At 40.7% G+C, this 25,137-nt stretch overlaps 1 protein-coding gene across 7 annotated transcripts in view; it reads left to right on the plus strand.

The window, feature by feature from the left end:
* MARCHF8 (membrane associated ring-CH-type finger 8) overlaps positions 1–25,137 on the plus strand; it is a 162,771-nt gene that overhangs the window by 26,090 nt on the left and 111,544 nt on the right. The window contains exon 1 of one of the 7 annotated variants that reach the window (XM_045196043.3): positions 13,057–13,578. The exons of the other annotated variants lie outside the window; for them this stretch is intronic. The gene's annotated coding sequence lies outside the window, so the exon portion shown is untranslated. Of the gene's footprint in view, positions 1–13,056; positions 13,579–25,137 lie in introns of those variants that run through there. 7 annotated transcript variants of the gene reach the window in all.

Raw genomic sequence — 25,137 nt, forward strand, 5'->3', positions numbered from 1 at the left:
GTAGTAATTTCTTACAATCCTTTGTATTTCTGTGGTATCAGTTGTAATCTCTCCTCTTGCATTTCTAATTGTGTTTATTTGGATCCTCTCTCTTTTCTTCTTGATGAGCCTACTTAAAGGCTTGTTGATTTTGTTGATCTTTTCAAAGAACAAGCTCCTGGATTCATTGATCCTTAGAATTGTGCTTTCAGTCTCTATGTCTTTTTAACTCTGCTCTGATCTTGGTTATTTCCTTCCTTCTGCTTGCTCTGGGCTGTCTTTATTGTTGTTCCTCGAGTTATTGTAGTCGTAGGGTTAGGTTGTTTGTTTGAAATGTTTCTATCTTTTTAAGGTAGGTCTGTATTGCTATGAACTTCCCTCTCAGGACTGCCTTTGCTGTGTCCCATAGGTTTTGGGTTGTTGTGAGTTCATTTTCATTTGTTTCCAGGAAGTTTTTGATTTCTTCCCTAATCTCGTTCTTGACCCATTCATTGTTTAATAGCATGCTATTCAGTCTCTATGATTTTGAGTGTTTTGGGTTTTTTCCTTTGGGGTTGGTTTCTAGTTTCAGCCCCTTGTGGTCAGAGAAAATTCTTGATATGATTTCAATTTTCTTGAATTTGTTGAGGCTTGCTTTGTGTCCTATCATGTGGTCTATCTTTGAAAAAGTTCCATGTACACTTGAAAAGAATGTGTATTTTGCTTCTTCGGGATGAAAAGCTCTATATATATCAGTTAAGTCCATTTCCTCTAGGGTATTGTGAAGTGACACAATATCCTTGTTGATATGTTGTTTTGAAGACCTGTCCATTTTTGAGAGTGGGGTGTTAAAGTCCCCTACTATAATTTTGTTGCTGTCAATATCTTTCTTGAAGTCCTCCAAGATTTTCTTTATGTATTTGGGTGCTCCTATGTTGGGTGCATATATATTTACAATGTTTATGTCTTCTTGCTGGATTCTTCCTTAGAGTATTATGAAGTGACCTTCTGGGTCTCTCTTTATGGCCCTTCTTTGGAAGTCTATTTTGTCTGATATGAGTATTGCTACCCTTGCTTTTTTTTTTCCTGTCTGTTTGCTTGGAAAATTTGTTTCCAGCCTTTCACTTTCAGTCTGTATAAGTCTTTTGTCCTGCGATGGGTCTCTTGTAGGCAGCATATGTGTGGGTCATGTTTTCTTATCCATTCAGCTATTCTATGTCTTTTGATTGGAGCATTTAATCCATTTACATTTAGGTTATTATAGATAGGTAGTTATTCATTGCCTTTATTCCTACCTGTGTTCCTCTGTCTTTGTCTTTTCCTTCCTTTCCTTAAAGCAGTGCCTTTAGCATCTCTTGCAGAGCTGGTTTGGTGGAACCGTATTCTCTTAGACGTCTTTTGTCTGGGAAACTCTTTATTTGGCCTTCTATCTTGATTGAGAGCCTTGCTGGGTGAAGTAGTCTTGGTTGCAGGCCTCTGGTTCTCATTACTTGTAATACTTTTTGCCATTCTCTTCTGGCTTGGAGCGTTTCTATTGAGAAGTCAGTTGCTAACCTTATTGGGGCTCCCTTGTGTGTTACTTCCTTTTTCTCCCTTGCTGCCTTTAAGATCCTCTCTTTGTCTTGGTATTTTGCCATTTTAATTATGATGTGTCTTGCAGTGGGTCTCTTTGCGTTCCTCTTGCTTGGGACTCTCTGTGTTTCCTGGATTTGGGTGACTGTTTCTCTCCTCAGATTAGGGAAATTTTCCATCATTACTTTTTCAAACAGGTTTTCTATTCCTTTCTCTTCTTCTTCTCCTTCTGGTATTCCTATTATACGGATATTGTTACGTTTCATGTTGTCCTGCATTTCCCTTAATGCCTCTTCATTCTTTCTGAGCCTCTTTTCCTTTTCTTGCTCTTTCTGGGTGTTTTTTACTCCTTTGTCCTCCAGCTCGCTGATCCGATCCTCTGCTTCATCAAGTCTGCTTTTCATTCCTTCTACTGTGTTCTTCAATTCAGAAATTGTATTCTTCATTTCCTCTTGGCTCTTATTGATAGTTTCTATTTCCTTTTTCATGTTGATAGTGTTTGCAGTGAGTTCATTGTAGTTTCCCTGTAGTTTCTGGTAGTTCTCTTTGAGCTCAGAGAGTTCAGTGAGCTTCCTGATAACCATTGCTTTGAACTCAGTTTCTGATAGTTGACTTGCCTCTTTTTCAGCTAGCATTCTTTCTGAGGCTTCCTCCTTTCCTTTCATTTGGGAATTGTTTCTTTGTCTTCCCATTGTTTGTGAGACTCTTCGTGTTAGCCTCTGCTTCTTAAATTGATCTATTCTGACTCCCTGGGTTTATGGTATGAACTTCTATGGTAGAATGCCAACGGGATTCCCTGGTGCTGTCTCCTTAATCTCCTGTGCTCACTGGTCTTGAGCTGACGTTTATGGGTGTAACAGCGTCTAACTCTGGTCTTTTCAGCCCTGCAGGTTTTGTTGTCTCACCTGTGGGAAAAAGAGAAAGGGCGGAAGAAAAAAAAAAGAAGGGAAGGAGGGAAAAAGGAAATAGAAAAGGAAAGGAAGGAAGGAAGAGGGAATAAAGAAAGATCAGAGGCAATTTAAGAAGGAATTTTAACAAAAATTAAAACATAGGAATAAATAAAAGAAGGCAGGAAGAAGGAATAAAGAAGGTAAAGGATGGGAGGAAGAAGGAATAAAAAAAAGAAAGGAAGAAGGAATTCAGGGGGAAAGGAGGAAAGGGAAAAAAAAAAAAGTCTTCTGCTGGCTTTAAACTGGTCAGGTTAGTTCTGCAGGTTGTCCTGTCTGTGGAACGGGAGGGGGTGGTTGGAACGATTGGTTTCACTTTTCTCTCTTCCTGGGCCACACTCTTCGCTGTTGTTCAGCGTGCAGTCCAGTTCCTCATGGTCCTTCTGCTCCCCAGTAGGCTTTTAGTTCACCAGTTGTGCTGTCTTTGAGTTGCACCAGTTAGGGGCAGTTCACACTCTACCTTCTTGCTCTTTGCTGTCTTAGATGCTAGGGGTTCTGGGTGCTGCTATGGGGTAGTTCAGCTCCCTACTGGGTTGAGTCTTTCCGTGGAATGCAGTCTCCGGCAGCCCTGCAGCTCCCCTCTGCTGGGTGTTCTGCCTTTGTCCTAGACAGCCAGTAGGCCCTGCAGGGCTCTGTGTGCCTGTGTTAGGTGTGTGTTGTAGGTGTGGTCCCTGGGAGGCAGCCAGGCCGTTGATCAGCCAATCCAGCGGCTTTGGTCTTGGGTCGCGCAGCCTGCGGATCCAGCCGCTGTTGGCGTGGGTCTGTCTGGTGGGCGGGGCCGCTTCGGGACTGAGTCACGCAGCACTGGGGTCTGAGGTTTTGGGCCTGTGGATGGAGCAGCTAGCCTCTGCTCCAGATGCTCACCCACCTGAGGTTTCAGGTGTGGGCGCCCCAGCGGGGTTTCAGGTGTGGGCCCCCAGTTCGCTAATCTGCGTGTGCTCAACGGGGCTTCAGGTGAGCGCCGAGACTGCTTACTCTGCTTACTCTGCGTTCACAGTCCAGGGGCTGAGGGTGGAGGGGCACCAGGGGCCAGGGCTGCTGCCGAGAGTTCTCTAACTAGCCCCTGAGTGCCTCTATTTTTTCTTTTTGAGAAATTCTTACTATTCAAGCCCCCCTGGTCCAAACAAACACCTGGCTGCTCACAGCTCAGCCTGTCCCTCTCCCAAGAATCCTGCAGCAGCCCCTGCGCCCGGGCTGGGGCTTCTGCCGCCCTTGTCCCCGCGCAGGTCCCCGCGCAGGTCCCCGGTCCCGGGGACCTTATTGTCCTTAAGCACTCTTCTTGCCGTCAGATCTTTCAATGTCCTCTATCTTTGGTCTCCGATCTTCATATATGCTGGAATACTGTTGGCTGTTCGCTCTGCTCCTCAGATCAGCTAGGTATTTCCCTGGCGTGGAGGGGAAGTGGACTCCGCTCCCACCTATGTTGCCGCCATCTTAATTCCCCCCTTGCATTTATTCTTATATATGGTGTAAGAAGGTGGTCTAGTTTCATTTTTTTGCATGTATCTGCCCAATTTTCCCTGTACCACTTATTGAATAGACTCTCTTTACCCCATTGTTTGTTCTTACCTCCTTTGTCATATATTGACATATAGGTATGTCAATTGACGATATAGGTATGGGTTCCATTGATCTATGTGTCTGTTTTTATTCCAGTACCATGATGTTTGAATACTCTGGCCTGGTAGTATAGTTTGATATCTTGTTGCATGATACCTCCAACTTTGTTTTTCTTACTCAAAATTGCCGTGGCTGTTTGGGATCTTTTGTGGTTCTACATAAAAGTTTTAAATCTGTGATATAAGCCATTGGTATTTTGATAGGAATTGTGTTGACTCTACAGGTTGCTTTGGGTAGTATGGACTTTTTTTTTCTCCCGCTACTACTGATAGTAAGATTTATTGGGAGTATGGACATTTAAATGATGTTTATTTTCCTGTCCAGGAACACTGTGTATAATTCCATGTATTTGTATCTTCCTCATTTTCTTTCTTTAGTGTCTTATCGTTTTCTGAGTATGGGTCTTTTCCTTATTGATTAAATTCCTAGGTATTTAATATTTCTGTGATGCAGTTTTGAATGGGATTATTTTTCCAGTTTTTCTTTAGTTTCATTATAGATGTGTAAAAAAGCCAACTGATTTCTGAATATTTATTTTGTATTCTACTTTACTGAATTCATTATCAGTTGTGATAGTTATTTGGTGGAATATTTAGGGTTCCTCTGTATATAATATCATGCCATCTGCAAATAATGTCAGTTTTACTTCGTTCTTTCCAATTTGGATACCGTTTATTTTTTCTTCTTCTTTGATTGCTGTGGGTAGTACTTCCAGTACTATGTTGAATAAGAGTGGTGAAAGTGGCTGTCCTTGTCTTGTTCCAGATCTTAAGGCAAATGCTTTTAGTTTTTCTCCATTGAATATCATTATAGCTATGTGTTTGTCTCATATATATGCTGTTATTATGTTGAGATATGTTCTATTTTCACTAAGCTGAGAATATTTTTTATTGTAAGTGGGTGCTGGATTTAATCAGATGCTTTTTGTGCATCCATTGATATTATCATATGATTTTTATCCTTTCTTTTGTTCACGTGGTTTAACATGTTAATTGACTTAAGGATATTGTACTGACCTTGCTTCCCAGGTATAAATTCCACTTGTTTGTGCTACATGCTGTTTTTAATGTATTGTTGAATTTCGTTTGCTAATATTTTAAGTATTTTTGGACTTATGTCCCTTAAGGCTTTTGTCCTGTAATTTTCCTTTTTTGTAGTGTCGTCTTCTGGTTTCAAAATTAGGATAATGCTGGCCTAGTAAAATGAGGTTTGGAGCCTTTCCTACTCCTGAATTTTTTGGAATAGTTTTTAGAAGGATAGATGTTAGTAATTCTTTGAATGCTTAGTGAAATTTTCACCATTCGGTTCAGGACTTTTTAAAAAAATTTTCACAAGAACATTTTTTTCCATCGCTTTTAGAGAGGAAGGGAGGGAGGGAAGGATTGAGGGGGATGAGCAGAGAGGGGAAGGAGAGAAACATTAATTGGTTGCCTCTTGTACATGAGACAACCAAGGATCAAACTCGCAACCTAGGTATGTACCCTAACCGGGGATTAAACCTGTAACCTTTTGGTGTGTGGGACAGCACTTTAACCAACTAAGCAACCTAGCCAGGACCTAACTTCCATCTTTTTAACACATTTTTTAGTTATTTGTTACTATTTGTGAATGAGCTGGACAAATGCTCTGCTGTCATAGATGGCTGGAATTCTTTCCTATATGTACAGAAAACATAGTATTATCATAAAGAACTGGGAAGTTACTACAGTGCTTATTTCTTAGACATTTTTCTCCTTGCTTCATTTCCCTGATGTATTTAAATATATCTTAGCAGGGCCTGCTGCAGGACTCCTGGGAGAGAGCTGGGTTAATGGCTCCCTCTCCTGCCAAACAAGGCTTGAGCAGCACCGAGAGAGACCTGGTTGCTTGAAGTCGCAGGGAGGGGAATAAGGACGAAGTGTGGTAAACACACGGAGACTATGGGCACCGGGGGAGAGTTGAGAGTTGGGCCACGTGGAGCCCTGACCCCAACAGTCCGGGTCTAGCTGGAGAGGTGGGCTGTGCGAGAGGACAGGCCCTTCCTTGTGCAGAGGGAGCAGCAGGATTGAACAGGAGTATTTTCTCAAAAAGAAAAAGACCCTCAGGGGCACTTTGGGGAATTCTCCTGCAGCAGCAGCTCCAGTCTCCTCTCCACCCGGACACCCACCCTGCGCTCCCTTGGGAGTGTGGGGGATATTGAACCCAAATCCTAAGCACTGGGGAGAGTGCACTACTGAGACCACAGGCACTGACCAGGGAGCTTGTGATCGACACCACACTGACCAGGGAGACTGCAACTCAGAGAGATGTGAGACCACAGGCACCAGGGAGAGTGCAAGTTAAGGAAGGCCCCGTGCGCATGCCCGCAGACTCATAGCCCGGAGAAGTGTGAGTGCCTGAACCTGTGGGTCCGGGAGCCGCTGGAGAGCTGGGCCAGAGGCTGCCTGAGTGCTGGTTGGGACAGATAAGAGCTGACATAGGCTGTCTGAGTTGGCTACAGCCAAAAAAGACCAGCAAAACTGGCTGGGCCAGCAGGCTTGTTTTTTTCTAAGTAATTCTTTGTTATTATTATTTTTATTATTTTTTCTTTCTTTTAACACCTTCTTCCTCTACGTCTTTCTTGTTATACTCCTTATTTCTCTCCTTTTATATCTCTTCTTCCTTCCGTCTTTTTTTTTTTTTTTAATTCCCACAAGTGAGACAATAAAACCTGGAACTGTGAAAAGACCAAAGTTGGACCCAAAGAGGGGGCATCCCAACAGCTGAGACAGTGAAACAAATTTCACTTTGCTACTCCAGAGGACTTGCAAGATATTGTATATCTGTAATTTTTTTTCATTATTCTTACATCAGTCATTTTATTAGTATTTTTGTATCTCTCTTCTTTCTGTATAGTCTTCTTGGCTTGACTGGGTTATTTGCATTGTTTGACTGGTTTCCCCTTGTTCTCCCTTTCACAGTGTATTGTTAATTAACTGTCTTTCACTTCACTTGGGTTCCATTAGCACACTATACTAACTATTCTAGCTGTACAGATACATAGATTCTGTCATATAATCGATGCTCCATTACTATTGTAAATAATAGCTGTTCCATACATCTGTAAATACTACACAGAACTTCTCCCAGATCTCAGCCCACTTCACTGTTTCCTGAACTTATTACTGGTGCGGTTAAATCTATTCTCTCACACATTACTCCTATTTTCTACCATTTACTTGCACTTTACCTCATAATTTGACATCCCACAAGCTCACAGGTTTCTAGATCCACCTCACAATCCTTTCCCCCCACAACAAGAGTCTTATCTTCTTTCCACCCTTTCTAAAAAGTGGCTAGGTGGGTGAATTATCACCGTTAACAATATGTATATCCAAAGGATCTCCTATCACTTCTCTAAGGGCTAGTACTTTAATATACCATATAATACACTCCTGCTCTCTTAAGCCATTTCGCTTTCCACCTACAACCTATGACAAAAAAGAGTAGGTAGAAGCTGTGAACACCAGGATACCAACTGGAAGAGGAAAACCGCCAACAAAGGAGACGCCAACAGCTAAGAACAGAAGAAGGTGAAGGAGGGAGTGGAAGTCACACTAATTCAACCCAGGAACTATCTGGAAATACAACTAAATAGTGAAGAAATTACTCAGAACAAACAAATGAACAAGAGCAAGAGAAAATCCTCGAAACATTGTACATATGAAAGAACCAGCTTCAACACAACCTGCCCACACTTACAAAACAGAAAACAAGAGGTGGGGGACAGACTGACTCTCAGAAAACCAGCTGGTGGAAAGGACCCACCAAAGAAAGACCCAACAACAACCAAACACCAAAGACATACACAGAGCCAACATAAATCACAACCCAAGATCAGTAACATCAGGAGATCAAGGAGACTGTTTCATTGAATCTCACAGGTATTGTACCATAGAAGTTCACACCATAAACGCAGGCGGACAGAACAGAGCAACTTCAGAAGCAGAGGCTAACAGGAAGAGTCTCACAAACAATGGGAAGACAAAAAAACAATTCCCAAATGAAAAGAAAGGAGATCTCTGAAACAATGCTAAATGAAAAAGAGGCAAGTCAACTATCAGATACTGAGTTCAAAGCAATGGTTATCAGGAAGTTCAATGAGATCACAAAAAATTACCAAAAACTACAGGGAAACTAAAATGAACTCACTGCAAACTATATCAACATGAAAAAGGAAATAGAAACTATCAACAAGAGCCAAGAGAAATAAAGAATGGCAATTTCGGAACTGAAGAACATAGTAGAAGGAATCAAAAGCAGGCTAGATGAAGCAGAGGATCGGATCAGTGAGTTGGAGGACTAAATAGAAAAAAACACCCAGAATGAGCAAGAAAAGAAAAGGAAGCTCAGAAAGAATGAAGACAGGTTAAAGGAAATGCAGGACAACATGAAACAAAATAATATCCGTAAAATAGGGATACCAGAAGGAGAAGAAGAAGAGCAAGGGATAGAAAACCTGTTTGAAAAAGTAATAATGGAGAATTTCCCTAATTTGATGAGAGAAAAAGTCACAGAAATCCAGGAATCACAGAGAATCCCAAGCAAGAGGAACCCAAAGAGGCCCACTGCAACACACATCATAATTAAAATGGCAAAATTCCAAGACAAAGAAAGAATTTTAAAGACAGCAAGGGAGAAACAGGAAGAAACATACAAGGGGGCCTCCATAAGACTAGCAGCTGACTTCTCAATGGAAATGCTCCAAGCCAGAAGAGAATGGCAAAAAATATTCTAAGTAATGAGAATCAGAGGCCAGCAACCAAGACTACTTTACCCAGCTAGGCTCTCAATCAAGATAGAAGGCCAAATAAGGAGTTTCCCATACAAAAGAAGTCTAAAGTATATATGTCCACCAAACAAGATCTGCAAGAGATGCTAAAGGGACTTCTTTAAGGAAAGGAAGGAAAAGAGAGAGAAAGAGAGGAACATGTACAAAAAATAAGCAATGTATAAGTACCTATCAATAATAACCTTAAACGTAAATGGATTAAATGCTCCAATGAAAAGACATAGAATAGCTGAATGGATAAGAAAGCATGACCCACATATATGCTGCCTACAAGAGACTCACCTCAGGACAGAAGACCTACACAGACTGAAAGTGAAGGGCTGGAAACAAATTTTCCAAGCAACGGATAGGAAAAGAAACCTGCAGTAGCAATACTCATATCAGACAAAATAGACTTCAAAAGAAGGGCCGTAAAGAGAGACCCAGAAGGTCACATCATCATACTCAAAGGAAGAATCCACCAAGAAGACGTAAACATTGTAAATATATATGTACTCAACATAGGAGCACCCAAATACATAAAGAAAATATTGGAGAACTTCAAGCAAGATATTGACAGCAACACAATTATAGTAGTGGAATTTAACACCCCCCCTGTCAAATATTGACAGATTTTCCAAACAAAATATCAACAAAGATATTGTGGCATGGAACAATGCCCTAGATGAAATGGACTTAATTGATATATATTGAGGCTTTCATCCCAAAGATCAAAGTACACGTTCTTTTCAAATGTACAAGGGACATTATCAAAGATAAACCACATGATAGGACACAAAACAAGCCTCAACAAATTCAAGAAAATCAAAATCGTATCAAGCATTTTCTCTGACCACAAGGGACTGAAACTAGAAACAAATCTCAAGGAAAAAAAACCCCAAACAGTAAAATACATGGAGATTGAATAGCATGCTATTAAACAATGAATAGGTGAAGAATGAGATTCAGGAAGAAATCAAAAAGTTTCTGGAAACAAACAAAAATGAAATCACAACAATCCAAAACCTATGGGACACAGCAAGGCAGTCCTGAGAGGGAAGTTCATAACAATACAGGCCTACCTAAAAAGAATACAAACATTTCAAATGAACAGCCTAACCCTACACCTACAGGAACTCGAGGAACAACAACAAAGACAACCCAGAGCAAAAAAAGGAAGGAAATAACCAAGATCAAAGCAGAATTAAATGACATAGAGACTAAAAGCACAATTGTAAGGATCAATGAATCCAGGTGCTGGTTCTGTGAAAAGGTAAACAAAATCGAGAAACCCTTAAGCAGGCTGTTCAAGAAAAAAATAGAGAGGACCCAAATAAACACAATCATAAATGAAAGAGGGGAGACTACAACTGATAGCATTGAAATACAAAAGATTGTAAGAAATTACTATGAAGAACAGTATGCCAAGAAATGTGAAAACCTAGATGAGATGGATAAATTTCTAGAAAAATATAACCTTTCAAAACTCAATGAAGAAGAAACAGAAAGCCTGAACAGAGCAATAACGCCTGATGAAATCGAAAAAGTAATCAAAAACCTTCTGACATACAAAAACCCTGGACCAGATGGTTTCATAGGAGAATTCTTCAGCACTCTTAAGGGAGAGCTAACCCCCATCTTCCACAGATTATTTCAAAAAATTCAAGAACATGGAAGACTCCCAAACTTGGTGTATGAAGCCAACTTCATCCTAACCCCAAAACCAGATAAAGACATAACAAAGAAAGAAAACTTCAGGCCAATATTCCTAATGAACATAGATGCTAAAATCAGCAACAAAATATTGGCAAACCGCATCCAGCAATACATTAAAAAGATCATACACGATGGTCAAGTGGGATCCATCCCAGGGATCCTAGGATGGTACAATATTCACAAATCAATAAACATAATACTCCACATAAACAAAAGCAAAGACAAAAACCACATGATCATATCAATAGATGCAGAAAAAGCATTTGATAAGATACAGCACCCATTTCTGATGAAAACACTCAGCAAAGTGGGAATAGAGGGAGCATTCCTCAACATAATAAAGGCCATATATGAGAGACCTACAGCCAACATCATATTCAATGGAGAAAAACTTCAAGCTTTCCCACTAAGATTAGGAACAAGACAAGGATGCCTTCTCTCGCCACTCCTATTCAACATAGTATTGGAAGTCCTAGCCACAGTAATCAGACAAGAAAAAGAAATAAAAGGCATCCAAATTGGAAAGAAGGAAATGAAACTGTCACTGTTTGCAGATGACATGACAGTGTACATGAAAATCCTATAGACTCCACCAAAAAACTACTTGACCTAATAAATGAATTTGGCAATACAGCTGGATACAAAGTCAATACTCAGAAATCAAAGGCACTCCCGTATACCAACAATGAATCAGCAGAAACAGAAATCAGGAAAAAAAAACCCCATTTGATATAGCAACAAGAAAAATAAAGTACCTAGGAATAAACCTAACATAGTAGGTAAAAGACCTGTTCTCAGAAAACTACACAACACTGAAGAAAGAAATTAAGGAAGACACAAACAAATGGAAGCATGTACCGTGCTCATGGATTGGAAGAATTAACGTCGTCAAAATGGCCATATTACCCAAAGCGATTTATAGATTCATTGCAATCCCTATTAAAGTACCCATGACATATTTCAGAGATACAGAACAAACATTTCAGAAATTCATATGGTACCGTAAGCAACCCTGAATAGCTGCAGCAATTTTGAGAAAGAAGAACAAAGCAGGAGGGATCACAATACGTGATACCAAACTGTATTACAATGCCACTGTAATCAAAACAGCCTGGTCCTGGCATAAAAACAGGCAAATAGACCAATGGAACAGAGCAGAGAGCCCAGAAATAAACTCAAGCCTTTACGGTCAATTAATATTTGACAAAGGAAGCAGGAGCATAAAATGGAGCAAAAATAGCCTCTTCAACAGATGGTGTTGGGAGATCTGGATAGCTGTGTGAAAAAAAATGAAACTCGATCACCTGCATAAACAAAAATAAATTCAGGTGGATAAAAGAGTTAAATATAAGTCATAACACCATAAAAGTCCTAGAGGACAACATTGGCAGGAAAATCTCAGATATTCCATGCAGCAGTATCATCATAGACAGGTTCCCTAAAGCAGGGGACATGAAATAACAAACAGATGGGACTTCGTCAACATAAAAAGCTTCTGCATGGCTAAAGAAAACAGTATTAAAATGAAAAGATAACCAATGATGTGGGAAAACATATTTGCCAATGATACCTCAGACAAGGGTCTGATCTCCAAAATATGTAAAGAACTCAGACGACTCCACTCCAGGAAGACAAATAATCCAATTAAAAATGGGCAAAGGACTTGAACAGACACTTCTCCAAGGAAGACATACAGAGGGCCCAGAGACATATGAAAAGATGCTCAGCATCACTAGCCATCAGAGAGATGCAAATTAAAACCACAATGAGATACCACCTCATACTGGTCAAAGTGGCCAACATAAACAAATCCACAAACAAATGTTGGAGAGGATGCAGAGAAAAGGGGACCCTCGTGCACTGTTGGTGGGAATGGAGACTGGTGAGGTCACTGTGAAAAACAGTATGGAATTTCCTCCGAAAACTAACAATAGAACTGCTCTTTGACCCAGCAATTCTGCTGCTGGGATTATACCCTAAGAATCCTGAAACACCTATCCAAAAGAACCTGTGCACCCCAATGTTCATAGCAGCACAATTTACAATAGCCAAGTACTGGAAGCAACCTAGGTGCCCATCAACAAATGAGTGGATGAAAACACTATGCTACATTTTCACAATGGAATTCTATGCAGCAGAGGAAAGAAGGAGCTTATACCCTTTGCAACAGCATGGATGGGACTGGAGAGCATTATGCTGAGTAAATAAGCCAGGCAGTAAGGGACAAATACCATATGATTTCACCTTTAACTTGAACATAATCAACAGAAGAAAAAAAGCAAACAAAATATAACCAGAGACATTGAAATTAAGAGCAATCTAATAGCCAGAGGGGAGTGGAGGGGATAGTGGGGAGTGAGGTTTTCAGGAATTACTGTAAAGGACACATGGACAAAACCAAGGGTAAGGGGGAAAGGGGGAAGCGTGGGATGATGGTGGGTTTGGTTGGGGTGGAGTGGAGGGATGGGGATAAAATGCAGACAACTGTAATGAACAACAATAAAAAATGTTTAAAAAAAAACTTACAGAATATATCTTGTCATTGTATTGTATATGAGGCTTTTTTGATTTTAAGGTACAGAAACTCACTTAAGTTTTGTTAAATAAATAATGTTATTTTAATGCCACAAGGAAACTGTAGCTGAAAGGCTCCTAGGACCTGATGTAATAATAGGGAACAGATACACTTACTAGCTTGTTGCATCTCTGGTATTCTCTTCATATCTGCTTCATTTTCCTCTGCAGCCAGAAGCTTTCCTCATCCTTTATGCTGCAGGGATACCTGATGTTTTGGCATCTTTGGGCCACACTGGAAGAAGAGTTGTCTGAGCCACACATCGAATACGCTATGACATGTAGTCACACAAAAATCTCATAGTGTTTTAAGTACATTTACGATTTTGTGTTGAGCCTCATTCATAGCCATCTTGAGCTGCATGTGGCCCACGGGTCACAAGTTGGACACTCCTGCTTATGGTATGTTTTCACTATTTCATACCTTCTGTTTATTCTTCTCAGTGCTCTTTGGCCTTGATCTTGCTTGTGACTCTTTGAGGATCTTCCTTCAGTACATGTTTTCTTTCAGCTTCAACTCCTTTTCTTATGTGCCTAATTCCCAGTATGGATTCTGGCCGTGTGTGTCCAAATTTCACTTGCCAGCTCACCTAACTAGCTTCTCTCCAGAGAGAGTACTGGTTATCCTAGGGTCTGAGGGCTCTCTGTATGTTGGGGTAAGGAAGGCCAAGTGACCAAAACCTGACTGCCCGCCTCTCCTCCCAGTATCATGGTGACATGTCTAGCCTATATCCTTGTAAGCTGTTTTAGTATTCTTTTTGGAACCATGAAAAATATAAAAATAAAAGCTCTTTACCCAAGAAAATGAATAATCCTGCTACAGAAATGTTTGATAATTTAAAAATTCCTATCCTTTTTGTTCTTATGTGAAAACTGATGAATATAATGCATATTTGGAATTTTATTTCGTTCCTGATATTCTAGCCAAGAGGGAAATACAGATTTCTAGTCATATTAATGGAGACTTTAATTTCAGAGATTTAATGTTAATATTTACTGAAATGTCAGTATCCATAAGAGCATTTCCAATGAACTAAACACATTTTTATGAATCAGTAATATTGTGTTCTATAATATAAAGTCAAATGAAAAAATCATAGCATGTTTGTGGATGGTAGAAATTTAACTGTCATCTCCATACCACTGTTTATTTTACAAAAACTCTTACCACATTTGTTGTGTCATTCTTTACATTCTATAAGAGCTTTAAAGTTAAAAAGCATAAAGGCAAAGGGACACAAGGAACCCCGCTGAATAAGGAAAGTAAGAAATGCCTAGACAGGACAGAACGTTTAGGATGGTGGTGAGATAGGTGGGAGCAGAGTCCACTTCCCCCTGCACACAGGTGGAACACCTAGTCGATCTTCTGAGGAACAGAGTGAACAGCCAGTGGTATCCCAGCATATATGAAGATTAGAGGACAAAAATTGTAGAGGACATGGAAAAATCAGATGGTAAGGAGATTGCTTTGGGACGATAAGGTCCCTGGGACCAGTGTGGGGACCAGGGTAGCTGCAGCCCCAGGCCCAGTGCCTGCTGGGTTGGCTGCAGGATTCTTGGAAAAGAGCCAGGTCAATGGCTCCCTCCCCTGCCAAACATGGAGGTTAGAACAGCACCAGCATGGACCTGGAAGCTTGAAGTTGCTGGGGGAAATAAAGATGAAGTGACAAATGTGCAGGGGCCGTGTGTACCCACTGAGACTGTGGACCCTGGCTGGGTGATTACCAGAGAAATTTGGGAGCCAGGTGACACCTGGAGAAGGGAGAAGAGTTGTGTTGTGACACACCCTGACCTGGATAGTCTCTGGACTGGTTGGAAAGTTGGGCTGTGGGAGAGGCTTGGTGGTGGTTTGGAGTGGCAGGCTTTAACAGGAGGAATTTGATTAAAAAAAAAAAAAAAAAGGAAGGCTCTCTGTGGCTGTAAAAGGGAGTTCTCCCACAGTGACCACACCTGCCTCCTGGCTGGGTCCCCTCTGCCGCCTTGGCCTCAGCTGCGCCCCTGCCCGTTCCCTGACTGCAGCAGCAGAAGGCGCTGGTGCCAGCAGCCCCAGTGGTGTGCACTTGACTACCCCCAACCCCTGCCCCACAGCTGTGCCACAGCAGCAGAGGCTATGAGCCCATGCCCGTCCGCAGCACCAGCGGTGCACGCCCATGACAACCGCCCAAGAGGCATGCACCTGTACCCGTTGTAGCACAGCATTGCTCCCGCCCTGTAGCCGGACTGGCTCACTAAGAGGAAGGAGGAGGCACCCCCCACAGAGGAGAGCAGCAGGCTCAGGGAGTTAGCAGTCTCCAGAAAGACTTAACTCCCTGGGGTTGCCAAACTACCCTGAAGAGATTTCGAGAGTTCCTAGAACCTAGGACATCAAAGAGCGAGAAGGTGGTGTGTGAGTTGCCCCTAATTGGTGCACCTCAAGGACAGCACAACTGGTGGATTGAAGGAAGAGGTCTGGCACTGAAGGACACTGAGGCCCCTGCAGCGAACTGAGAAACTGGGCTGGAGGCTGGGTAGCTGTGAGGAGTGCAGCCCAGACCTGGCCCCCAACCATTTAAAACCATAGGAAGGGAGAAACGGGAAACCCAACCCCACTTACCCTGCTGCAGCAAGTATGACCAGCAGAACTTCCTTGGCCAGTTTAAAGCCAGCAAGAGGCTTTTTTTTTCTTTTTTTCCCCCACAAGTGAGGCAGTAAGACCTGGAGCTGTGAAAGGACCAGAGTCAGACCCAAAGAGGGATCATCACAACAACTGAGAAACTGAGACAAATTTTACTTTGCTATTCTAGAGAGCTTGCAAGTTATTGTTTATTTGTATTATTATTTTTTCATTATTTTTCCTTTTTTTATTTTATTAGTATTTTGTCGTTTTTTTTTTTTTTTAGTTTTCTTCATTTGTTTATTTTCTACACCTATTTTCTATCCTTTTTTCTCACTGTATCTCATAATATGATCTCCCACAAGCTCACTGTTTTCTGGATCTAACAATCCTTCCCCCCCTCCAACAAGAGTCTTATCTTTTTTCCACCCTTTCTAAAAAGTGGCTAGTTTGGTGAAATATCATGGTTAAACACTATACTTATACAAAGGATCTCCTATCTTTTCTCTACAGGTTGGTATTTAAAATCCCATAGAATATACTCCCTCTGTCTTAAACCATTTTGCCTTCACCATCTAACTGATCACATAAAAAAGTAGGTGGGAGCTGTGAACACCAATACGCCTGCTGGAGGAAAGACCCCCCCCCCCCCCCCCCCCGCAAAAAGGAACCACCAAAAGATATTAATGAAGGAAGGTGAAGGAGTGAGTGGAAGCTACACTAACCTAAACAAAGGACCAAGCTGGAGTTACAACTAAGTGGTGGAGAAATTACCCAAAACAAACAACTGAATAGTAGCTAGAGAGAAACCTCAAAACCATGGACAGACAGAAGAACTGCCTTCAACACAAATGCCCTGGACTGGAAGGTTTCACAGGAGAATTTTACAAAGCATTTAAGGATGAGCTAATGCCTATCCTTCAGAAATTATTCCAAAAAACCCAAGAAGTAGTAAGACTCCCAAACTCTTTTTTTATGAAGCCAGCACCACACTAATCCCAAAACCAGATAAAGATATAACAAAGAAAGAAAAGTTCAGGACAACATCACTGATGAACACAGACACTGAAATCCTCAACAAAATACTGGAAAACCTCATCCAGCAATGTGTGAAAAAGATCATACACCATGATCAAGTGGGATTCATCCCAGGGATGCAAGGATGGTACAATATTTGCAAATCAAGAAATGTAACACATTGCATAAAGAAAACGAAAGACAAAGATCACATGATCATATCAATAGAGGCGGAGAAAGCATTTGATAAGGTACATCAACCATTTCTGATAAAAACACTCAGCAAAGTGGGAATAGAGGGAGCATTCCTCAATATAATGAAGGACGTATACGAGAGACCTACTGCCAATGTCATAGCCAATTGGCAAAAAGTAAATGCTTTCCCACTAAGATCAGGAAGAAGACAAGGATGTCTGCTTTCACCACTCCTCTTAAACGTAGTATTGGAAGTCACAGCCATGGCAATCAGACAAGAAAAAAAAAAGGCATCCAATTGGAAAGGAGGAAGCAAAACTGTCATTGTTTGCAGATAACATGATAGTGTACATAGAAAATCCTATAGACTCCACCAAAAAACTACAGAACCTAATAAGCGAATTTGGCAAAACAGTGGGATACAAAGTGAATATTCAGAAATCAAAGGCATTTTTGTACACCAACAATGAAATATCAGAAACTGAAATGAGGAAGGAAATCCCATTTGATAAAGCAACAAGAAAAATAAAGTACCTAGGAATAAACCAAACCAAGAGGTAAAAGACCTGTACTAAGAAAACTATACAAAAATGAAGAAAGAAATTAAGGAAGACACAAACAAATAGTATCATGTATCATGCTCATGGATTGGAAGAATGAACATTATCAAAATGTCCATACTACCCAAAGCAATTTATAGATTTTACACAATCTCTATTAAAGTACCAATGACATATTTCATAGATATAGAACAAACATTTTAAAAATTTATATCGAACCATAAATGACCCTGAATAGCAGCAGTGATTTTGAGAAAGAAGAACAAAGTAGGAGGGATCACAATACCTGATATCAAACTGTATTACAAGACCACTGTCATCACAACAGCCTGTTACTGGCACAAGAACAGACACATAGACTTATGTAACATTGTAAAAGCCTCTTTAACAAGTGGTGGTGTTTGGGAGAGCTGGTCAGCTACATGCAAAAAAATTAAACTCGACCACCAACTTAAACCATACAGAAAAATAAATTCAAGGTGGATAAAAGACTTAAATATAAGTCATAACACCATAAAAGTCCTAGAGGAAAATACAGACATGAAAATTTCAGACATTCCACATAGCAATATTTTCACCTATATGTCCCTAGAGCAGGGGACATAAAGGAAAGAATAAACAAATGGAACTTCATCAAATTAAAAAACTTTTGCATGCCTAAGGAAAACAGCATTAAAATGAAAGGAGAACCAACTATATGGGAAAACATATTTGCCGGTGATACTTCAGACAAGGGTTTGATCTCCAAAATATGTAAATAACTCACACAGCTCCACTCCAGGAAGATATACAACCTGATAAAAAAAAATGGGCAAATTCTTGAACAGACACTTCCCCACGGAGGGCATAGGGCCCAGAGACATATGAAAAGATGATCAGCTTCACTAGCCATCAGAGAGATGCATATTAAAACCACAGTGATATACCACTTCACCCTGGTGAAAATGGCCACCATAAAGAAAGAAATAACAGGTGTTGGAGAGGATGTGGAGAAAAGGGAACCCTAGTGCACTGTTGGTGGGAATGCAGACTGGTGCAGCCACTGTGGAAAACAGTACAGAATTTCCTAAAAAAACTAAAAGCGAACTGCCTTTTGACTAGGTAATTCCACTCTGGGATTATATCTTAAGAACCCTGAAGCACCAATCCAAAGGAACCTTTACACCCCAGTGTTCATAGCAGCACAATTTATAATAGCCAAGTACTGGAAGCAACCTATGCCCATCAGTAAATGAATGGATCCAAAAAACTATGGTACATTTATACAATGGAATACTACGCAGCAGGAAGAAAGGAGTTCCTAACTTTTGTGATAGCATGGATGGAACTGGAGGGCATTATGCTAAGTGAAATAAGCCAGGCGGTGAGGGACAAATACCTGGAACCTAATCAACAAAACAAATTAAGTGGAACCTAATCAACAAAACAAAGAAGTAAGGAAAATACAACCAGAGACTGAAATTAAAAACAATGTGACAGTAACCAGAATGGAGCTGTGAGGGGGATAACGGGGAAGGGTTTTCAGGAACAACTGTAAAGGACACATGGAGAAAACCAAGGAGGGGTTGGGTTAGGTGGGGATGGCTGGGGTCGGGGGAGTGATGAGGGCTAAATGCAGACAACTGTACTTGAACAACGGTAAAAGAATTTAAAAAAAAATGCCTAGTCTTATTTGGAGCACAGAGTCTTGAGCCAAGCTTGCTGGTTTCTGGTCATTTGGGCTTGCCCTCAGCAGCTGAGGGATCCTGAGTGCACTAGTCCATTTCTCGGTATCTCAGCTTCCCCATTGGATCTGCCTCATAGGTTATGAAGACTGACTTAATATATATAAAGTATGTATAACTGAGCTGTGGAGCAGTAAGCTCTGTAAATGTTTGTTCTGGTGCTGGCTCACTAGCAGTGGTGGCCAACTCGGTTCTCAGACTCTGCATCGTGTACTTTTATATTCTACTGTCTCTGATGGCCTATAGAGTTTATAAAACCTTTACTAACTAATAACTTACAGATGATTAGAACAATGCAAAGGTATTCATTTATTTCTTAAAATTTATGATCTTCCTAAATAATTGAAATTGCCAGAAAGTTACTTTTCAAACCACACCTTTTCGTCTTTAAGATACATTCACATGGAATATTTAGTTGACTTAAAAAGGCAAGAATTGTCAAAGCATGAATGAGCCTTTATTATAAATTCCGTATTAAATTTTACTACATATTTTCATTAGGCCTCAAAATGTTCTACTTTATGTAGATTTTATTTCTTCAAAATGTTCATTTTATTTGTGGTACTATATAAATTGCCACCAGGATGGTTATTATCACGAATGCTGCTATGTATTTTGTGGCTAACAGCTGCTGCTTGTTGTGCTGCCAAGTCCTCAGATTTTATTCTACAGAGCCGTTTTGAAAAGTATTCTTAACTCTATTTACAGCTCCCTTGTTTTTTGCAGCATAGTGTGACTGATAAGCACCATGTTGGCTTCCAAGCCACACTTTGCTCTGTTGCTCTATGGCTTTCTTTTGATTAAATCTATGCTCTTGCTTTAGAATGAGTCCTCTGCCTAAGATTTCTTGGTCTTTTCTTTTTTTTTTTAAATTAATTAATTTATTTTTATTCAGTTACAATTGTCTGCATTTTCTCCCCATCCCTCCACCCCACTCCAGCCAGTCCCACCTCCCTCCCCCACCTCTACCCTCCCCCTTGATTTTGTCCATGTGTCCTTTATAGTAGTTCCTATAATCCCCTCTCCCCACTCCCCCCTGGCTATTGTTAGATTGTTCTTAACTTCAATGTCTTTGGTTATATTTTGTTTGCTTTTTTCTTTTGTTGATTATGTTCCAGTTAAAGGTGAGATCATATGGTATTTGTCCTTCACCACCTGGCTTATTTCACTTAGCATAATGGTCTCCAGTTCCATCCATGCTGTTGCAAAGGGTATAAGCTCCTTCTTTCTCTCTGCTGCATAGAATTCCATTGTGTAAATATACCATAGTTTTTTGATCCACTCATTTGTGATTTTCAAAGGTAGTAATTGGCTCAGGGTTCCTCTTTCTAAGGTAGAAATACCAAAGTCAATTAAAACTATAGTAATAGGCAGAAAGTATCAATGACCCTTTTTCTTACATATTTGTTAAACACACTGTGGTAGGTTATTGTTAACCAAGGTAATAGCTAAGTCATTATTATTATTATTTTGAAGATTTGACTAGTCATAGTTAATTAGAAGTCTGCTGAATAAGGCGTGGCACAGTGCTTTTCTTAGTACCTGATCCAGGACATCTTAGATGGGTGCTGTGTACTTACCAGTGGTCTTGCTATTATTGTTATGGGAAACCAGGAGTGGTAAGCCTCTATTGAATGCAGACATGAAAGGACTGTTGCTTTTGTAGTTACTGCTGTCTCATTTGACTTCTCTTAGCAGGGGGCCTTCCTCTTCTGATCCCTTACAGCTGTTTAGTGATCCTGAAGCCACATTCCAGCCCTGTCTCTCCTCTTTTCTGCCCTGGTGTTTTGGATCTTCTCTTCATAGTCATACTTCTGACTTTTCACAGTTACGTTATGGGCTAGTTTTTAAAAAATAATTGTGCTAGTTTATTGTCAGAAGAATTATACTTGAAAAGCTATTGTGGTAGATAGAGGCATGTGTAGGATTGAATAGGTAAAGGATGGGAAGTATTAAAAATAAGCATCATTAGTTTAATGGGTATAGAGTTGTAGTTTTGCAAGTTGAAACAAGTTCTAGGAATCTTTTCACAATAATGTGAATATAAAATATTTAACACTATTAAACTGTATACATAAAATGGTTCATTTGGTAAGTTTTGTTACATGATTTTAATTATATAAAAAATAAGCGTCGTTTGTGGAATATAGATTTAAAAGGTAAAATGCAGAGTTTTAAAAATATATATATTTCATTGATTACGCTATTACAGTTGTTCCATTTTCCTCCCTTTCTTCCCCTTTGCTGTATACCCCCCTCCCACCCACATTCCACCCGCATTCCACCTCCAAGTTCATGTCCATGGGTTGTACATGTAAGTTTTTTGGCTACTCCATTTCCTATACTATTTTTAACCTCCCCCTATTTGTATCTACCATTTATGCTTCTTATTCCCTGTACCTTTTCTCCCATTCTCCCCCTTCCCCCTCCATGCTATAACCTTCCATGTGACCTCCATGCTGTGATTCTGTTCCTGTTCTAGGTGTTTGCTTTGTTTGTTTGTTTAGGTTCAGTTGTAGATAGTTGTGTTGTCATTTTACTGTTCATATTTTTGATCGTCTTTTTCTCAGATAAGTCCCTTCACATTTCGTACAATAAGGGCTGGGTGATGATGAACTCCTTTAACTTGACCTTATTTCATAAATACTTTATCTGCCCTTCCATTCTAAATGAAAGCTTTGCTGGATAGAATAATCTTAGATGTAGGTACTTGCCTTTCATGACTTTAAATAGTTCTTTCCAGCCCCTTCTTGCCTGCAGGGTTCTCTTGAGAAATCAGCTGATAGTTTTATGGGAATTCCTTTGTAGGTAACTGTCTCTTTTACTCTCGCTACTTTTAAGATTCTCTCCTTATGTTTAATCTTGGGTAATGTATTTATGATGTGCTGTTGTGTGTGCTTCCTTGGGTCCAACTTTTTTGGGACTCGCTGAGCTTCCTGGACTTCTTGGAAGTCTATTTCCTTTGCCAGATTGGGAAAGTTCTCCTTCATTATGTTTTCAAATAAATTTTCAATTTCTTGCTCTTCTCTTGTCCTTGTGGTGCCACTATGATTTGGATGATGGAACATTTAAAGTTGTCCTGGAGGTTCCTAAGCCCATTTTTTAAAATTCTCATTTCTTCATTCTGTTCTGGTTGGATGTTTATTTCTTCTTTCTGCTCCAAATCGTTGATTTGATTTCCAGTTTCCTTCTTGTCACTGTTGGTCCCCTGTACATTTTCCTTTATTTCACTTTTCATAGCCTTAACTTTTTCCTGTATTTTGTGACCATACTCAACCATTTCTGTGATCATCCTGATTACCAGGGTTTTGAACTCTGCATCTGATAGGTTGGCTATCTCTTCATCATTTAGTTCTATTTTTGGAGCTTTGATCTGTTCTTTCATTTGGGCCATATTTCTTTGCCTCGGTGTGCCTGTTATGTAATAAGGGGCGGAGCTTTAGGTATTCACCAGGGTGGGGCAACCTAGGTTGCTGCGTTGAGGTGTGCATGTGGGTGAGGCGTCCGAGAGGGAGCAATGCTGCTTGCTCGACTTTCCCCCAACTTCAGTCACTTCCTCCACTCCTCCCAAGCAAACTGGGCCCTTCTGGTGCTGATTCCCAGGTGGGTGTGTATGTGTACTTTCTAGGACCCTGTGGGTCTCTCCTTCGAACTCTCCTGTGTGAGGCTGGGAGTTTCTTCTGGTGCCACAACGTCCACAGGTTTTTTCAGTCAGAGGTTTTGAGGCTTTATCTCCCTGCAGTGCTACCCTGGGTTGCATGGTCTGTCTTGTTTGCCAGTTGTTCCTCCTGGTTTATCCACATGCAAATGTGGAACTGCCCGCTCTGCCAGCTGCTGCTTCCCCTGGTCCACCAGCTGACACTTTGCCCACCTCTAGCTGCTGCCTTGCCTCGAATCCTCTCCACTCCGGTTACTTGTTTCCTCCCCTCCTACTGGTCTGGACGAATGTTTCTTCTTTAACTCCTTGGTTTTCGGACTTCCATACAGTTTCATTTTCTGACAGTTGTGGTTATTTTTTGTTTTTAAAATGTTGTTGTTGGTGTCTTTCTTTTGGTTGTGCGAGGAGGCAAAGTGTATCTACTATGCCTGCATCTTGGCCATAGGCCCAGATTTAATTGTTGATAGATATGTATTTATTACCATTTATTGTTTATAGTTTTGGTCTTCTTTTTTTCTTAATAAAATCCCTTTAATGTTGCATATAATAATGGGTTAGTGATGATGAACTCTTTTAGTTTTTTCTTGTCTGGGAAGCAGCACTTCATCTGGTCTTTGATTCTAAATGATAGCTTTGCTGGGTAGAGCATTCTTGGCTGTAGGTCCCTGCTTTTCATGGCTTTGAATATTTCTTGCCAATCCCTTCTATCCTACAAAGTTTCTTTTGAGAAATCAGCTGACAGTCTTAAGGGGATGCCCCCGTAGATAATTAACTGCCTTCTCTTGCTGCATTTAAGATTCTCTCTTTATCTTTAACCTTTGGCAATTTAATTATGATGTGTCTTGGAGTGGGCCTCTTTGCATTCATCTTGGATGGGATTCTGTGTGCTTCCTGGACTTGCACATCTATTTGTTTCACCAAAGCAGGGAAGCCTTCTTTCATTATTTTTTCAAATAGATTTTTTCAGTTCCTTGCTCTTTCTTTTCTCCTTCTGGCACCCCTGTGATGTGTGTTGGAATGCTTAAAGTTGTCCCACAGGCTGTTTACACTATCCTTGTCTTACTTATTTTTTATTCTTTTTTCTTCTTCTTCTTCTGATTGGTTGTTTTTTGGTTCCTTATGTTTCAAAGCATTGATTTAATTCTAGGTTTTGTCCACTCTACTCTTGTTTCCCTGTAAATTGTTCTTAATTTCATTAGTAAATACTTTGTTTCTAATTGGAATTTTTATATGTTGTTGAGGTCCTCATTAAGCTCCTTGAACATCCTTATAACCAGTGCTTTGAATTCTGCATCTGATAGATTGCTTATCTCCATTTGTTTAGTTCTTTTTCTGGAGTTTTGATGTGTTCTTTCATTTGGGCCATGTTTCTTTGTCTTGTCATTTTGGCAGCCTCTCTGTGTTTGCTTCTATGTATTAGGTAGAGCTGCTATGACTCCCTGTCTTGATAGCATGGCCTGATGTAGTAGATGTCCTGCAGGGTCCCGTGGCACAGCCTCCCCTATCATCCAAGCTGGGTACTTGAGCTGTGCCCTCCATGTGGGCTGAGTATACCCCACTCTTGTAGTTGAGCCTTGATTGCTGTCGACAAGTCAATGAGAGCGATTTACCCAGGCCAATAAGCTGCAAGGACTGGCTTTGACCACTGACCACCAACCTCTGCCCTATGTGGAGGATCAGCTATGCAGGGCCAGGGTGGTGGTGCTTTGATGTTGTCTGTAGTTGTTCACTGGATGTGCAGGCCCTTGGATTTCCCAGGTGGTGCAGGCCAGGGTCTGCCCCCACCTGTGTTCTTCTCTTGGCCACCTTGCATGAGCTATAAAAAGAAGTATGAGACGTCTGCTTCTTGTGCTGTGCCTAGAGATTCTCCGGTGAAGCCAAACTGTGAATCTAGGCTGGCTACTTCTAGTGCCGGGCCTAGGACCACTTAGGAAGAGGTATGGAGCCCAGGGGCTCACTGAAGCCAGCTGTTGCTTTTTGATAGGATTTAGAAAGTTGTGAAGCATGACCCATGACCAGCCATTCATATGGATGTCATGGTTGATAGTTTGGATGGGCCCATAAACTGGGTTGGATGGAGTCTCAGGGGACCTCCAGTTTTAGCCAGGTTGATGGAGTCTCAGATATGGCACTGTCTTGCTGGCTCTGTGGTTTGTAGCTCAGAAAGGGACAGTGGCCTCTGCTCACCTTTCTGTCTGAGAGAGAACTGTCCCA

This window comes from Desmodus rotundus, chromosome 4, assembly GCF_022682495.2.
Source record: "Desmodus rotundus isolate HL8 chromosome 4, HLdesRot8A.1, whole genome shotgun sequence".
In the NCBI taxonomy this organism is placed as follows: Eukaryota; Metazoa; Chordata; class Mammalia; order Chiroptera; family Phyllostomidae; genus Desmodus; species Desmodus rotundus.